Source organism: Leptonychotes weddellii, chromosome 8, assembly GCF_054177405.1.
Source record: "Leptonychotes weddellii isolate Sample4059 chromosome 8, ASM5417740v2, whole genome shotgun sequence".
NCBI classification, from domain to species: domain Eukaryota; kingdom Metazoa; phylum Chordata; class Mammalia; order Carnivora; family Phocidae; genus Leptonychotes; species Leptonychotes weddellii.
Window position 1 is genome coordinate 28,411,098 of NC_138376.1, and position 17,722 is coordinate 28,428,819.

The following is a 17,722-nucleotide window of genomic DNA, read 5'->3' on the forward strand; positions in this document are numbered from 1 at the left end:
CAAAGTTTTACCATCTCATGAATTCATTTCTGTTTACAGTTGAAGCATATTCCCTTTGCTCACAGTTCTCTGTAACGTGTTTGTCCATCACTAATGGGGAAAGCCTGTGACCTGAGAGTATTCCTCTTTTCATCAAACCAATGTCATAATAGACACCCAAGATGCTATTCTGGGTTACTCTCACTTGAGGTAATAAAAGCAAACCACTCTGAGAGATGCTTGGAAATACTTTGCTTGAATTAAATGCTTTTACCACAAGACACAGTCGCGAAAATTTGTGTGTAGATGGATACTAGCGTCACATACCACCAGGATTAGAAGGAGCCTTAGTAGTCATTTCATCCCAACCCCACCTTTTTTCTGTAGAGGAAACGGGAGATCAGAAAGGTTGCCACTAGCCTCACATCATACCTATGTGCGAAATTCTGGTATTCCATGCAGCCTTTGATATAAAGCTCAGGGACTGAAGAGTGTCTGCCTAATGGTGAGTGCTCATAGCAGTGTCCCTCCCATCACAGAGGTCTTGGGCCTTCCTAACTACAGCTCTTCATCACATCCTGGATGTCTGCTTGTCCCCACTGAATCTCACTTGTGTCTTTTGAAGTACCCAGATTTCTTGGTCTTTCCTTCGAGTTAATACACCTAACTGTTTTTGCTTCGTCTTAGTTTGGCCTCCAAAACCTTGCTCAGGACTCAGGACTCTTCTGAGGACCCTTTGTAGCAAAATGTCACCAAATTAGGCCATTGGTATAGTAAAGATAAATAAAGTAGTATTTAGTCAAAATAATAGGATTTAAAATTTTTTTCCCTTCAAATTGACAACAAATTGTTCACAGAGTTTTGCCAAAGAAATGTCCTTTCCAAGGCCTTTGATGTACATAGTTAAACTAATTTGAGTTCTGTACATTGTATGCAGATATATGCTAGTAGACGCTCCCAGTCTTCTGAGTAGATTCTTAGTGTGATTCCCTTATGAGCAGGGCTTCTTGATAAATGTGGGCCTCAGACCAGCACTTCAGAGTCCCTGGATAGAAGGGGATGCTTCTTTAGAAAGTAAAAGTGCAGTTGCTCAGGTAATTCTAATATACCCCAATGTTTGATATACTGTCTGTACACTTAATAGCTCATTTTTTCCCATAGGAAATGCAAAGGTAATTTAAGACCAAATATAATTACTGGACATTTCAAGTAAGGTGATCCACATCATAGAGGTTTTATATCAGATCTAGTCAACTCCATTCTCTTTTACTTAGAGATTTACATCTTCTGAATGCTTAGCATATGTCTTTCCCTACTGATCTCCTTTCCTCTGCTAGATTCTAAAATCCTCAAGGATCAGGCCCACGTGTTATTCTGTAGCTTCCCACTGCCCTTAATAGAGTATGTGGCCTATGGTGGTACCCAGACAATGTTGACTGATAATGTACAAGAAAAATTGGAAGTCACAGAAATGTGGTGTGCTGGTGAGCCTGCTGGTTATCTTTAGGGGAAAGCTCTTTTGTAGTAGTATTTGAAGGCAGGCCCAAACGGCTGAATGGGAGAGTGTCTGGGCCAGTTTCCGTGTATATTCGTGAAGCAAGGGTACATATGAAACCTGAGGGTTTCCCAATGGAATATTTGGCTGAAGGAATAAGGTGTAGATATGGAACCTTAGCATTATTTATTGTTACATACTTTTATCTGCCTTGAATTTTTATTGGCAGGGGGTGGGAAGCAGATAAGACATATATACTATCAGATAGGGTAGCATTGCTTGCTTGGTCTAATTAAAAATATTTGATAAGCTTATGGTTTAATTAAATACTTGACTTTGGGCATGAGTGTGTTTGCATAAATAAAACCTGTGTTTCATCTTGTACATGAATAAGATGAGCCCTTACAGACCCCCTGTTGTAGACAACCACACCAGTCTCTCATTCCTGCCTAACCTGTCACTCTCTGGCATAGAATCCAAGTACTTAAGTGACTTAGAAGTTATCCATCTGGTGCCAGTCCAGCCCCCCGAACTGACACCAAAGCCACGTCAGCGGGTCCCTGGCAGGTAATCCAGCTGCTGTGCACATCTTCAGCCCAGAGGGCGTGTGGCGTGTCTTATTGCCAGGCAGCTTAGACTGCCTAGGTGCTTCCTTGGCTGACCTAGAACCAGCCTCCTTATAGAACATGCCCTTATTCCTCCTCACTCTGTGCTCCAGAGTGACGTGTCACAAATCATCTTCCTCCCCTGTAAGCCTGCTCTTCACATATTTGAACACAGGGGTGTTGACTTTCCAGCACCCTGTTCCTCCAGTAGCAAGTCCATTCATAGGGACTAAAGAACTAGTGTGGGGACATCGGGAACTAAAGTGGGGTATAGGAATGCCAGAGTGGGCTCAGGGTCTCCACAGTCTTCCTCATCGGGGGACCTCACAAAATCTGGGTGTCTTTTTAAACAAAAACCCTTCTTTACCTGCTGATCTCCCGGGACTGCTAAAGTCTTCTCTCTTGTGAAGTCTGTGGTTGACCTCCGTTGCTGTACTTCTCAGAACATACTGAAACTCTCTGTCCTTGTAGACCATAAGCACTGGAGGACAGGGACCATATAGTGTTCTTTGGTGGCTCCTGCTGTAGTAGAGTGCAGTGATGCCTAGTAAACGTTTGAGTTGAATGACTGAATTCTGTGCAGTTGTGAGCCTCTGGGTGAAGGAAAAAGAACAGTTTTTTTTTTTTCTTTAAGATTTTATTTATTTGAGAGAGAGTGAGCACAAGAGGGGGTCGGGGGGTAGAGGCAGAGGGAGGAGACTCCCCACTGAGCAGGGAGCCTGACATGGGGCTCCATTCCAGGACCCTGAGATTATGACCTGAGCCAAAGGCAGGTGCTTAACCAACTGAGCCACCCAGACACCCCAGAAAAAGAAGAGCTTTATTGAGTACCTACTATATACACTGAATGCCTGCTTCTATGTTAAATCACTTGACCCTGATAAAAGCATTGTTGTAAAATGGTACCACATTTTGACAGAAGAGAAAACTCAAGCTTTGAGGTTGAGTAACTCAGAAATACTAAGGGAGCACCTGGCATGTGAGTCCAGATTTGTTGAGCTCCCAGAATCCCTCACTGTTCAAGTCCCCTGCTGGCCCATGGGCGTCCTAAGCAGTGAGGAGATAGCAGCATGAGTTACCTTTATTTTCAGCCGTATAGGTCTTAGCCCATTTGTTAAGCACTTCCCCAATTCAGAGATGCTTTTTATTGAACAATGGATGGTACAAACGTAGGCAGCCAACTATGTGAGAATCTCTTGAGATGGTGTTAATGAGTCATCCCTGTGCACTGTTTTCAGTGGTGCCCCATGGGCCACTTGTCACTCCATCTAGATAAGATGCTTCTGGAGGACAGGGTCCATAGTGTTGCCACCTTTTTGTCTCCCAGTGCGCCTGGGTGATAAGAGACATGGTGGCACTTAATTCTTATTGATGTGGACATTCCATTTTCTCCTGAGTGCTAATTCATGTCCTCATTTTCCTTGAAAACTTACCTCCTCCAGGATACTTTATGCAGTTGACCTCTCCTCGGTGCCCCTGATTTATTGCACATAGCTGGGTTGTATTGATTTTATTTGCAGTTGATTTCTTGCTTTGCTTCTTGTGTCCTTCAGCTGTTTTCCTCTCTGTGCATCTCCAGCTGTCTTTAAAGGCAGGAACTTGTGACTTCTTTCTTTTCTTTTTCCTCCACCCAGCCCCTAGAATAGAGTTCTGTAAACAGTGCACAAATGACCAATAAATACTTTTGACTCCTTGAGCCTGATAGCTTCTTTTCCTTGCTGGGCTGACAGCCCAACACTGGAGCCCGAATCCTTTATTTATTAGATGAGATTTCTATAGCACCTTTTCTCTGAAGAGATCAATATCAATGAAGTTTGTTTCTGCTTCTGGAAAGTGCTTTTACCTAAGCAGACCAAGGCTCTGATAAGATCAGTGATAGTCCTTACTCCTCACCTGTTGGGTCCCAGAGATACAGACTCTAAGAAAAGCCTCACCACTTCAAGTTTTGCTATCTTGTTGCAGGCAATGAGCCTGAATAAGACTGTGACAAATAGCAACACAAGCTCTGCAGTGTTGGTTGATATTGTAGCCATTGTTATCAAAAGAGAGTCTGCGTTTGGGGGGCATTGCCATCGTTTGGAAGGCAGATATGGAGAAGGCAACCTTAGCACTCAGTACATCTGCCCACTAACCAGAGCCCTATCACAGTGTTTGTGGGTTGTAGGCTCTCAGACAGTGCTTGGTGTCACCAGTCTCTGAAACTCAGTGCCACGAGGGAGAGTGTCCCTGGGACAGGACCCATGAAGTGCATGAGACCAGAGACTCACAACATACATGTGCTGGATAGGCAGGGAGTAAGTGCTGAAAGAAGGTGCTGCCAAGTCGGTGGGAAGAAGAGCTGTCACACTGCAGATTTGGGTAGTCGAGACTCACCGTGAAGTGTTGGAACAGAGTTCAGGGGCCAAAGACTGGAAAGGGTGGATGAGTGTCTAAAATAATTGGGTCAGCTGGCTTCTCTAGGAAATTGCTCACCTTTCCACATATCCTTGTTGGAACAGACATCATTCCCATCCCTATCAGAGTTAGGCAGAATCGAGTAGGAGATGAAGTCCTCTCCCGCATGCTTTACAGACAGACGAGAAGTGCACACGTAGAAGCCGCATGGTGTGGATACTCGCCACCATCACCAAGCTTGGCCTGCCCTTGAGCCTGCAGTCCAGAAGTGTCAGGGCAACCACAGCTACTGAGGCGCCTCGAGAAACAGAAAAGCCGGGGCGAAAGGTGGTGGAGAGAAAGAGGAAGGAAACAAAGTAGAGAAGGACCAGAAATGCAAAGAAATGGAAAGAGGGCAGAAATGGAGGTGTGGTGGGTGTGGGAGATCAGTCGGCATTTACTCAAGGGGTAGAGTGAGCCTGAGAGGGTGCCCCTGCTTCTTCCTTCCTTTCTTCTTGAGATTTGAAGGACTTTCTCTTTCTGTATTGTTGCTTATGGAGTTGAGAGATTGAGCTACCTGTACTGTCTGTCTAGTTGACTCTCAATCCATGACACAGCGCCTGGAACATCGTTGGGAGGAGGGGATGACAAGGAGTATCCCCCTTTGCCCTGGGTACCTCCTAGTACATGGTCATGGGGCCTCACCCACTGCTGTACGTGCTGACATGTGCAGTGCGTCCCGGTGGGTGACTGGCAGACAGCCAGCGCTGGCCTCTGGGGCTCCCTTCTGCAGCACACAGCCAGGCCCACTTCACTAATGCTGACGGGCTCTCCACAGCAGTACTCGGGGGCTGCCATGCAAGTGTTAGATGCTCCCCGTGACCACAGTTTTCTAAATAACAAGCAAGATAGTGCTTTGATGCAGATGGGTTGTTCTGAGGCCGTAGGCTGGGGGGTAGCAGGCAGCGGCTACTGCGGTTGAAGACTGTTCCTGTGGGTAATGGAGGCTTAGTCTTCGGGCAGCCCACTCGTGCCTTGAGGAGCTGAGCAGGTCTCTTCCTCCCTGGGCTAGGCTGTCTAGCAGCTGTCTAGTACTGCTGTGGAGAGCCCGTCAGCCTCTCCACACACTCACGTGCTCTTCTTCGTGGACCATGTCAGCCCCGTGGCCCCTGGGAGATGGAAGTTCTGAGTCAGCACACGATGGAGTCTGTGCGTCCTTGTGATTAAAACATAGGATGACATGTGCTCTGTAGAGCCGCGCACTGCAGTGTTACAGGTGCACCTGGGAAGGGGATAGTTTCCAGATCTACAAATTAAAGGGCCAGGTTGGTGTTAATACTCCTGTATCAATTAAACTGCTCTTCCTTTGAACTGGACTGTTAGCTCTGGATTAATTTTCCACAGAATCTACAGTAATTGACCAAATACCAGGGTAGAGATTTACTTAAAGGAAGGAATATATGAAAGTGTAAGAGTACTACTTTCTGTGGTGGTTTCAGAAGGGAAACCAATAAAGGAAATGAATGTCAGTGGGAATTTGGGTGATTATGTTCAGTTCTTCATTATCTGTACTGAGCTCATTTGTGATCATGAGTTACAGCAAAGTTTTAACTCCAGGAGAGCATCTCATGCCATCTTGGACATTTCTGGGTTGCCTCTCAGAGTGAGCTCAGGGAATATAGGCTCATATTAATAATGGCAATAGAAAAGCATAATTAGGAAAGTAAACCTGCTACTGCAAAACAACAGAATGTATCCAGAGACAGACAATAATAGTTTTAGATTGTGCTCACGGTGCTCCTGTTCACCCGGGTAATTGGAAGTAGGCTGTGTGATGGTGTTCCTCTCCAGGAGTGGTGGGGAGGGGCACAGTTACCAGCATTAAACATTGTTTTATTGCTAGAAGTAATTTTCTTCTATTTTTAGTGAGTCAGATGTTGACTCAAATTATTTATTTATTCAGCCTACTTACTTGAGTTCCAGAGGAAAAGCCAGGAATGAAACTGACAAAGTCCCTGACCTCATGGTGCTTTTATTCTTTGGGGGAGAGATGCAGTAAACGAACAGATAAACAAGGTACTTCCTGATGGGAGTAAGTGCTCTGGTATAATAGGATGACAGAAAAAGAGAAGGGCAAGGAGGGGAAGGGAGCTGCAAGGAGGGGTGAGAGGCTAGCATCTGGAGGAGGTGAAAGCTGAGCTGAGACGGAAAAGCTGGGAGAACCATTCAGAGAACTAGGAGAAAAGTGCCCCAGATCAAGAGAACAACAGTGAGATGGTCTGAGGCAGGAACAACTTAGGCAGATCAGGACCAGAAAGGTGGCCCGTGTGGTTGGAGCACAGTGCATGAGGAGAAGCGGGACTAGAAGGGGGGATAGTAGGCCTTTGTAAGGAGTTAGAGTTTAACTCTAAAAGTAGTGGGAAGGCATTGAAAGGTTTTAAGCAAAGGAGTGGCGTGATCTGATTTACATTTTATATTACATTTCTGTCCCTCTGGGAGATAAACATAATGCTTGTGTATAGACTATCAGGAATACATAAGAACTGGTAGTAGTGGTTGCTTTGCCTCTGGGGAGAGTAACAGAGAATGGGGGTGGGAGACTTACTTTTTGCTGAATATTATTTCATGCAAATTGAATTTCTGTTATATTCATGTATTACCTATTCAAATACAAATTAATTAACAAATACTTAAAAAGTACAATCTAAGTCAATTACCAAGAAGGAAAAGAAAAGAAATCCCTTTAACCACTCTGAGAGAAAAGGCTTGGCGGGCAGCAAAGGAAGAAGAGGGCAACTCATTGTGGGCTCTTGCTAGCCATGGTGGAGGCTTGGCCTCACTCCATCCCAGCCCTACTAGCCTTTGTTCTGTTCTGTCAGCATGCTGTACTCATTCCTGCCACAGGACCTTTGCCATGAGATGATGGGGAGAAGCAGGGCAGATTCAGAACATCATTTAGAGATAAATCCAACGAGACTGCTAATAAAGTTGGTGTGAGGAGTAGGGGAATGAGGAGTCAAGGAGTCCTAGGTTTGGCTTGAGCAGCTGTGTGGATATGGAATCATTCATAGAGGCAGGGAAGATTAGGAGACCAGCTAATACAGGAGTCAAGAGGATTAAAAGTTCTGTTTTGAACATGTTACAGTTGAGATTCCTGTTAACCAATCTAGTTGGGTGTGTTTGTCAAGTAGTAAGTTGGACATAGGAGTTTAGGGGAGGAATTTGTGGATGAAATCTAAATTCCAGATGCATCAGTATTTAGACTATACTTGAAGCTTTGGGTCTGGATGAGATTTACTTGAAGGAATATATGAAAGTGTAAGAGTACTACTTTCTGTGGTGGTTTCAGAAGGGAAACCAATAAAGGATTCCAGGGAGCTGCAACCAGCAAGGTGGAAGATCAGGAATATCACAGAATACTACAGAAGCCAAGGGGCAGATACTACGAGAGAGGGAGAAGGAGACAAATGCTGCTGAGAGGTGACGGTGAGCAGATTGGATTTGGCCATTTGAGCTCTTGACTGGCTTTTACTTATCCCCAGAGCTTCAGAAAACACAGTCTGTCTGTAACTAACCTCTCCTTCATTCATTCAGTCAAAATATTCTGAGTGAACCACCCACTGTTCTAGGCACTAAATTACAGAAGCATGGTCCTTGCTTTCATGAAATCTAGTCAGGAAAATAAGTTAAATGAAAAAATTGCACACAAGTGATACCTACAATTATAATTATGACCAGTGCTTCAAGGAAAAGATGAGGATGCCATGAAAAGCATATAATGGGGCCCTAGACTAGATGGTCTTCCTGAGGAAAAGCCATTGCAGCTGAAGAAGCCAGAATTTGGTTAGGGCAGCATCGCGAACAGAGTACACAGGGGTCGGAGCTGAATGGCATGAGAGTGAGCTAAGGTGGTGAAATTGACTTTCATTCTTGGGAAACCATTAAAGCGTTTAAGAGTGAGATTATCAGAGACGGGTGTGTGGAATCACTGTGGCTGCTGTGAGCAGGATGGATTTGAGGTCGGCAACCACCCAGAGAAGGCTATTGTAGTAGCCCTGGCGAGAGATGCTGGTGGCTTTGGGTGGTGGTGGTAGAGATGGAAGGAAGAGAAGGAATTTGAATTTTGGAAATAGGATCCATAGGATTTGGTAGTTGAATATGAAGGATGAGGAAGATGCCAGTGATGACCTAGGTTTCTGTCATGAGCCACGGGCAGCAGGATGAGCCTGTTCTTTTAGAGTGGGGGACACTGAAGGAGAAGAAGTTTGTGAAGAAGTATCGAGTGTTCCATTTTGGACACCTTAAGTCCAAGCTATCCAAGATATCCAGTAGATAATTGGATCCAGAGGCATAGAGCTCCAAAGAGAGAGGTCTGGGCCAGAGAGAGAAATTTCAGAGTGGTTGGCATGTATGGTTAGGGTTTGAAACCTTGGGGCAAGTGTGGGGTAAGACAAAAAGAGAGTCCAGCACTGAGTAATTCTAACACTTACAGGACAATAGATGAGGAGCTACCAGCGCAGGAGAAGAAAAACAAGGAAAGCAGCCTGTGCCCCGGGGAGCAGTCACAGAGCCCATGGGGGTAGTTAAGCGTTCCAGACGCTATCAAGGAGAACTGAGAAGGGCCCATCGGATTTAGCAGCGAGCAGGGTCCATTCATGGCGTTTGTTATATAGCCATATCTGAGCCCCCTCCCCACCCACTCTCCCAAGTGAAAGGGAATTGGGCTGTGAGGTCAGCTCCTCCCACCCGGCCAGAGTAGTCTCTAGAATCCTAGGGTGGGTCGTCCATTCAGTGGGGGTTTTAACTACCTCTAGTCTATAGTCTGTTTTCAAATCTGAACTGTCTACAGCTAAAACATTCTGCCACTGAAGCCTCTTGCCCTCCAGAGGAGGGTGTGTTTAAATTAACAACTTTAAAAATGGAGAATCAAGAAGCCAGGTTCTCCGTCTGCCCTCCCCTCTACATGTGCTTAGAACAGTGGACAGGAGATATCTGTTGTGGGACGTGTGACTTTAAGGCTTAAATTTTGTGAAAATAGAGAAGAGCGTGCTTATACTCTTGAGGTCCTCAGAATGACCTTTTTGAGTTAATGTGGTGAAAACAAGAGGCACGTAGAGAGACTTTTCATTCTTAAAGGAAGCACCAAACCAGCGCATGTGTCACTGGCACAGTTTGGATAAAAGCATAATTGGTTTCCGAGTGTCTAGAGCCCGTTCCTTTCTCTCGTTCCTCCTTTCACTGCAGTTCCCAGCCCCACAGTATCAGGGAGATGGACGCGAGCTCTTCAGCGCGCAGCCCGCCCGGGACCAAACTGGGACACACACATGCTCTGCCTCTGCTTGTGAGAGAGGCTTGCCGGACTTGCAGCCATCCTGCGGAGAAGCCCCCACAGGAGCAGAGGAGCTACTCTCCCCTGTCCTTGGAAAGTTTCCAAGTCCCTTTCATGGTGTCCCTGACCAGTGAGTGCTTTCTAGGCTGCCCTGTGTAGTCTTGATTTAAATCAAGTTTCCCTAAAATTTGCATATCTTCAACAGAAGTCTTTACTGAGCTTGTCACTTACTGTGCATTTATTTATAGTTTGTACAAAGAGGTTTGTGGAGAGGGGCAGACGACACTGTGCATCACATGTTCCGAGGAAGATTCCACATCCATTCTCCTTTGTCAGTAGCAGTTCACTTAGGAGAAGGAAAGCAGGGAGTGAGTAGATGGAGAGAGGTGAAAGGGAGGAGAGGAGGAAGGAGCAGGGCAGGGGGGCCCCCAGTGTGTTAGCTGTACCGTGTAAGGTGAGGGGGTGACAAAAGCCGGAAGAGCCATCCCAGCAGCAGCCAACTGCCTTGCGCTGGGGGCTTTCCGTGCACTGGCTGCTTTCGTGTCCATAACCCCATTTTATGAGAGGCACAGCTGAGGCTCTAAAAGGTTAAATGACTTAGTCGCATCACACAACTGTCAGAGCAGTGTAGCTGGAACTTGAGTCCAGTACTTTGGCTCCAAAGCACAAGCTTCTCGCTGGGTTATCCAGAAAGAGACCTCGAGGTTACCCTTGTTTATGGGACTTGCCATAGCAGCAAGGGTGGGACTAAGCCATAGATCTCTCCCAATTCCAGTCTGTCATCTTTGTACTCTCCCATGACCTCGCCATATGAATTGGAAGGCCAACAGAGAAAAATGGGGGAAGTAATCCTTTCTTTTCCAAGTGTTATTCTGGACACACATGGCACTTACAGTCCAAGGCCCCCTGAGACTCTGTAACTTGCCAGTGTCATCTTCAGGGATGGCTAAACAGGCCACAGTTCTCTGGCAGGCCTGGTAGCTGAGTTGCTCCTCCTGTACGCCCACACGGTGCCCTTGGTGGCTCTTGGGTAGGATGGGTGGGGCCCTTTTTCTTGCCTCCATTGCAGCTTTGGAGCTGGTTTTCTAGGAGAGCACTCCATTTGCGAAAGTAATCTTTTAAAGGACAAGGTAATGTTGAAAGAGAAAGGCAAACAAATCTCGAGTCTGCTGAGAGGAGGATAAGGTCACCCAAGAAATAGAAGTTTCCTGCCAGTACCTTACTATTCTCCTGAGACCCTGAGAGGCTGGAGCTGTGGGTGGGGAGGGGATGGAGAGGAGGCCAGGAGTACCAGTACCTCCTAGGGTTTTCCCGATCCTTAAAACTGCCCGAGGTACCAAGAGGCTAATACTCCCTGCTCTCAGCCACTGACATGAAATGATGTTTGAAGGACCAAGTCATTATTCCTGTGGCAAAAACCGCCTAGAGCCATTTTCTCTAGTTTTTAAATATATGTTCATCTGTAGGTAAAACAGCCTAGCAGAATGTGAGCCTGCAGCCAGCCCCTTCTCTTTTGCGCTGAGGTGTTTCAGGGCTTGCTTGGAGGGGGATTCTCACAAGTCATAGTTGATGACAAAGTATCCTTCATGGGGCAGGTGCCCTGCCCCACCTCCCACCCCTGGTGCCAAAAATAGGACTAGGTTTTTCCTGGGGGGAGGCAAGAACCAAGGGCGGCAGGACTTGTTCTCTGAAGGACAGGCAAAGGGAGGCTGCCGGAGTTGGGTGACAGGAGACATTACTGGAACAGGGCACACGTTCCCCCCAGAGCAGAGAAAGAGGTCATTCGAGTTTTTGCAAGAAGGGAGTGTCTAGAGAGCAGTAAAAGATACCAAGAGGGGTGAATTTTTTATTCTTTTAAAATGACATGTGTGCAGACTGCGTCGGGAGCTTCGTCACGCTGGACCGTTTTCTCTCTGCTCCTGCTGACTGTTCTCTCTGAGCCGTTTGCTGAATGTGCACAGCTGCCCGAGGAGCTCCTCGCACAGGGGCCCCCAGATCTTTGCCTTCTGTCACACTGCCTCTTGTTCTAGCATTTAGCTTGTGTCTGAATGGTATCATAATTGATTTGGGGGAAAACAGACGATTGCTTCTGTTTTAGCATTGTCTTGGTATGTTTTACTGGTTTTTGTTAAATTGTTGAATAGAACGGGCTCTTCCAAATTGCAAGTTCTCCTTCCCTCTGAAGAACAGACAGACTGACGCCCATCCACCCATTCTCTCCCCCAGCCCAGCTAAGCACTGTATCTGCCAACTCTGTGAGCCAGGATATCCAGTTCTGTTTCTTGGAGTGTGATGCTTTTCCCTCCACCATGCAAAGCCAGACGTGGAGGAGAATGTAAAGCAGACACATTCCATTCCCGAAACACCTGCAGCTGCTTTGCCCGTACCGTGGGTCTGATGAAATAAAATGCATTAAGATCCTTTAATACATTTCTGTGCTACAAATTCTGCCTTGGGCATTGGGTCAGTGGATGTGGTGTAATCCGGGATTGCTGCTGGTGGGAGTATAAATGGCCAGTGCTTCCCAACAAGCTTTCCTGTAGCCACCTGCTGTTCCCAGCATGTACTTACAAATGAGCTATGAGGTCAGTGTGCTGTCCTGAGCTTTAAGAAACTTTTACCTCGCTGGAAAAAATGTGATTCTTTTTTCTAACGAGCTTGCCTGGTCATTTCAGACACATGGGTCAGGCATATTTGTCATTTGTTCTTCAGATAGGCACGTAGATCGCAAGTGGTGCCTATTGATGAAGTGGGATTTGGAGTGTCCGTTACCTGGGTTTCTCAGGAAGCTTTGGGAGGTCTCAGGTAGGTTCTGTTTGCTGGAGCCCGTGCTCATGTGTAGGAGCAGTCTCTGATTTCCCTCCTCACTGGACACACCTGCTTAGGCCCCAGCACCGCGCCACAGCCAGCAGAGGCTTGGGGGCTGGCCGGCAGGCACACCGGACAGACATGTGTGCACAGACAGCAGCACACAGCAGCACACGGGGGTCACGCTGCCACGTCCGGCTGCACACCCATGGATCGCGCTCCAGAGTCAGGATTTTTAGTTTCTCCTTGAACCTTTGGCAGTTTGAAATTCAAATGAGCAAGACAAGTGTAAGATATTTCTTATAAGTGAGGGTAAAAAACACCCAAACACCTGGAGCTGAGGCCTGCCCTGGTCTGTGACTTTACTAAAACTGCCACTGTGGGTGAGCCTTCAAGGGAGGGGGGGTGTGTATGGAATCTGCAAGAAAACAAATGTTTAATTAACTAAAGTCCAAAAGTATTCGGGGCTGTCCAGCTTTGCCAACTTTAAATAGTGCTTTTTAGGGGCGCCTGGGGTCGGTCAGTCGTTAAGCGTCTGCCTTTGGCTCAGGTCGTGATCCCTGGGTCCTGGGATCGAGCCCCGCATCGGGCTCCCTGCTCGGCGGGAAGCCTGCTGCTCCCTCTGCCTCTCCCCCTGCTTGTGCTATCTCTCTGTCAAATAAATAAGTAAAATCTTTAAAAAAAAAATAGTGCTTTTTACTCCAAGATGAAGCCGATAAGCAGCATTTCTGCTTGACAGGGATTGAATAAAAATGTCAAGGACTCAGACTTTGAATGTGGATTTTGGCATTGCTTTCTTCATCTCCCTTAGGAAATTCCATGAAAAAAGTTCCAACCCCTCCCTGCTTAATTCTTAGAGTTTGGAGGGAAGTGCTGGGGCGGGGGTGTGGGCGATAACAGGGCCTCAGCCAAGGGTGGGCACTGCTTGCAGAATGTAAGGTTGCCTCCCTCCCTCTGCCCCCAGCTTCTCCACCCACCTGCCCTGTCCCCCAGTACATTAGGCATGTCCCCTGGCTTGTGGGTGGGGAGCAGCAGCAGGACTGAGCTGGCAGGTGAGGCGGTTTTCTGGTTCAGCTGCCCTCAGGGCCCTGCCTGCCAGCACTACTGAGAGGTAAAGGACACACGGTCTTGGGGGAGCCTTCTTCCCAGTGTTCCTCTTGGGCAGTGATTGTTGTGGATTTTTGTAAACGAGTGAGTGAAACAGGAAACTGTTACAGCTTTCATAGCACTTTGAGCAAAGTGTTGGGTGTCATCTTTGATAATGGCATTTGTGCAAATTGTTCTTGGTCCTGTGTGTTTAGTCTGAAAATACCCAAACCCCTCCCTGTGTAAGCACATGTGAGGTTTTAACTGTGGATGAGGGCACCAGGATGAACAGTATGACTTCCAGATGTTAGCTTCAAAGGCTGAAGGGTCAGGTCGGAAGTTTGGTTCCCACAAAATGAGCATCTTTAGAAACCTGTACTTCAGGTCTTTGTGAATCTTAGAGAAATGAGCCTCAGTTCTGTTTTGTGCTGAGAATGTGTTTTCAGGGCCGTTGGGTGTTGGGCGTCTTCAGGTTGATGTGGCTATGGTCATGGCTGCCGCAGGCCCCAGGTCCACATCCGGAGGGCTGAGTACAGAGGTGTGGTTTCCATTAAAATGCCTGTCCTCCCACAAAATGCTCCCAGGCTTCTCTGTTTAGGGCAAGTGACCTGAATGCTGACTTCTGTATTTCTCATGCCATGTGAGGGAGAAACCCTTTCTGGACAGAGGGGGTTAGATAGTCCCTAAATTATGTTTTCTTGCCTTATGCCATAATCCTGTATCTGTGATAGTGACAGACTTAGGGAAGCTTCTGGTATCCCCCATCTCTCACTGTCCACAGCCCCAGGCTTCGACAGCCTGGGATGAGCCCAGGGTAGGTCAGCCACTGTGGCCATCTAGGCCATCTAGAAGAGGCCCTCCCCTCTTCTCTCCTGATGCTGCCTGCTTAGTTGAAGAAGGCTTTTGCAGACTGAGGGCGTAGCTGCTAGAGACCTTCCAGCTCAGCTCGCAGGGAGGAGTTGACTGGGATCACCTGCTGTGGTCGGCCTCCTGTCCCTCTTCCTACATGCCGGAGGGCCTGTCAGAAGCCAGTGAGTGGCCGGCGTAGAGGGGCGTGCATGGGAAGAGGGTAGGCCATGGGACAAAGTGCTCATAGAGCCTTCTTCAGCCTCCCTTTTTAATCAAGGGCTCATCCCAAATTGCTCCTCAGTGCCAGCAAACAAATGCCCACACAAGTTCTTGAGTGTTTTGTGCAGATTTATTGAAGACAACTCTGGCTGCCTTATAGGAGCTCTGCAGCTGCCTCCCAGGCCAGAATGTCATGGAAAACCAGTAATCCGGGGCTCTATGGAGTAGGGCGGCCAGTCATTTGATGTGGCAAAAGGGCTGAGGTTAAACCACATTTAGCAGGCAGATCATATTTTCAAAAACTTTTGCTTTGGGTGTTTTCCTTCTCTGTTGGGGATCAGCATCCTTTTAATCATACTCTCCACCCCCTCCTGATCCCTCCGAAGTACTGTTATGTGGTATGTAGCTATTGTACGCAAAAGTATATTGAAATTATTTTTCAAACTACATGATGCTGAACTGTGGGTCCATACGGAGAGTGTGGCTATGGATTGTATGCAAATGAGCGAGTGAATTCAATTTTGATCTATAACTTCTTTAAATCAGGGAAAAAAGAATTGCATGGTACCCCGGGTAGTGATACCAAACCCATATTGCAGCTTAGCTGATCAGTTCATTGTTCTCTGTGCTTTCATCCCTTCGGACACTGCCTTGGTTGACCCTCTCTGGAAAGGCCCCAATTGGTTGCTAATGAACGGTGTGGAGGATCGCCTGGTCCAGACAGGGGCTGTAAATCCCAGACAGGCGCTTTAAAATGGTGTTCATCACTGAAATTAAGAACAATCATCTTCCCCAGCAGCCTGAACTCATTTCTCTATATGCGGCTTGGTCTAAAGAATCCAATCAGAGAGTAATTGAAAGTTCATGACACTTGCAGAGGTTTCTGGAAACAGATCTGTGGGTACCAAGAAAAGAGGACATAGATTCATCCCACCCACCGGTCATTCCCGCCCTCCCCTGTATCCAGAGCAGCCCACTCCCCACCACTGACACCGAAATGCATTTAGCCGATTGGCTGCCCTCCGTGGATAATGCCTACTCAGCATTTGGGACAAGTTCCAGCATGTAACTTCCTTTTGGTGAGTGACCCTGACAGGAGAGGGGATTGAGCTTAATTTATGCCGGCCAGTGCAGCAACTTGGGCAGCCAGCTTTCCAGAATTTGCCCAGAGTTTTCCCTAGGGAATGACAGTGCCGTATATTCTAATTGGTACCCGTGCCGCTCCCAAGTATGGCTGCCGTGTACTCGTTCTCACCTTTCAGAGATCAAAGCCAAGTGTCAAGTTGTGTCTAACAGAGGTGCGCAGAACTCGGATGGAGAAACGATGTGTTTCTGGCTGGCTGGAGAACCCTCGGGCGGGGAGAGAGAGAGAATCAGGCAGCTGCTGTGGTTGTCACGGCCTGTTTCCTTTTCCAAACGGAACCTGGGGTTCTCAGATCCCCCGAGGTGGCAACTCTCTAACCAGCAGAAGGCAAGCTAAGCAAAGTTGTGGGGGTGTGTAGTGTAGAGCCTCTCCCCTCCACCCCAGTCTGCCTTTGATTAATGAGGTGTTAGGCTGAGCCAGGGCCGAGTTAATTTCAGAGATAATCCATTTCCTGCTACTTTAATTCAGCCAGCACCATTCATCAGAAGCGGAGAAGAGCGCCTGGGACCCTCTCCTACATCATCCTAGTATCTTGAAAATAGGAAGGGGCAGCAGGGGTTCTCCCACCCCTTATTGTAGATGCTGAGGTTATAGAAATATGTCAGGACTTGGTGACAGAAATGTCTACACATACATCATGCCACCAGATTGTGGTGCCCCCCGCCAGGCCCTGACTTAGTGGCAGGTTCTTCCTCTCCCCGCACCGCCCCCCCCCGCCCCCGCTTTGCTCCCAAAAGACAATTGTGCTTGTTGTTAGATGGAGGATGCATATTGAGGCCATCCACACTTAGGCTGGGAAGTCCTCTAGGACAGAGACAACTGCTATCCAATATCTTCGAGTAATGAACTTATCAGTAAATATAACACATGAGCTCATTAATCTTAACTTTGTTTTTGGACCAAGTGGGAGCTTGGCTTCTCAGGAGACAAAAATTTCATCTCTGTTCTTTTTCTTAAACCCAGTCCCAATTTAGAGTCAAACATATTGCCCTGCTCTCCCTGGGAAGCAGTTAATAATGTGTTTTTTTCTCACAGCGGATGGTCCAGGCTCAGCCTGGTCACTCAGGCCCCCAGGCCATGTGCATGTGCTCTGTACACAGTATGAGCTCAAGGCATCTGAGCAGGGCTGTATCAGCTGAGGAATGTTCTCTAGATGAAGTGAATCTTACAACTGTTGCCTGTCCTGGCCACTCTGTCTTTGCTTCAGCTAATGCTGTTCTTCTAAAATCAACTGCCTCCACCCTTCAGCTCTGATAAGAAAAGAAATTGAGGATGTAGAGATGGATGCATCACACCTTTTACAAGGGGTGGCTACCCATTCACTCTGGGCAGTGAGATCTAGGTGTAAAAGAAGTCTCGAAAAGAAAGAAGTCTCTGGGAAGAGATGTCGTTTGTGAGGAGAGCAATGGCCTGGAAGGGCTGCTGTGGGATGGGATGCCTGCCCACGCGCACGGCGAGAGGAGGTTTAGGAAAGGTTCGCCTACAGGTGGGTCCTGTGGACCTGGTGTAGGCCTGTGGGGCCTGTAAGTGTGGCCACATAGGACTGATGGGGTGAGTGGGGGCAAGGAGCCAGCCAGCACTGGCCGGTGTCTTCCCCGCCTGGATCTCCCCTCCCCCTCCCTGAGAGAGAGGGACAGACCTAGGGGACATCAGCTGTCTGTCCCCTGCACACACATCCACGTACCCATCAGCAGTTCTAGAGATTGAGCAGAATGGGAAGGGAAAGCGCCACATCCTTGGCAGCTCTGTTGCCTTTGTCCTCTGAGCCTCCCGCTGATGCCCTGAGGGCCTCCTCTTACTGTTTCTTCCCAGAGAGACTTTACCTGTACCATTTC

The 17,722-nt window shown here is 47.5% G+C and overlaps 1 protein-coding gene across 3 annotated transcripts in view; it reads left to right on the forward strand.

Moving 5' to 3' along the window:
• ZFAND3 (zinc finger AN1-type containing 3) overlaps window positions 1-17,722 on the forward strand; it is a 338,039-nt gene that overhangs the window by 317,147 nt on the left and 3,170 nt on the right. The window lies entirely within an intron of this gene.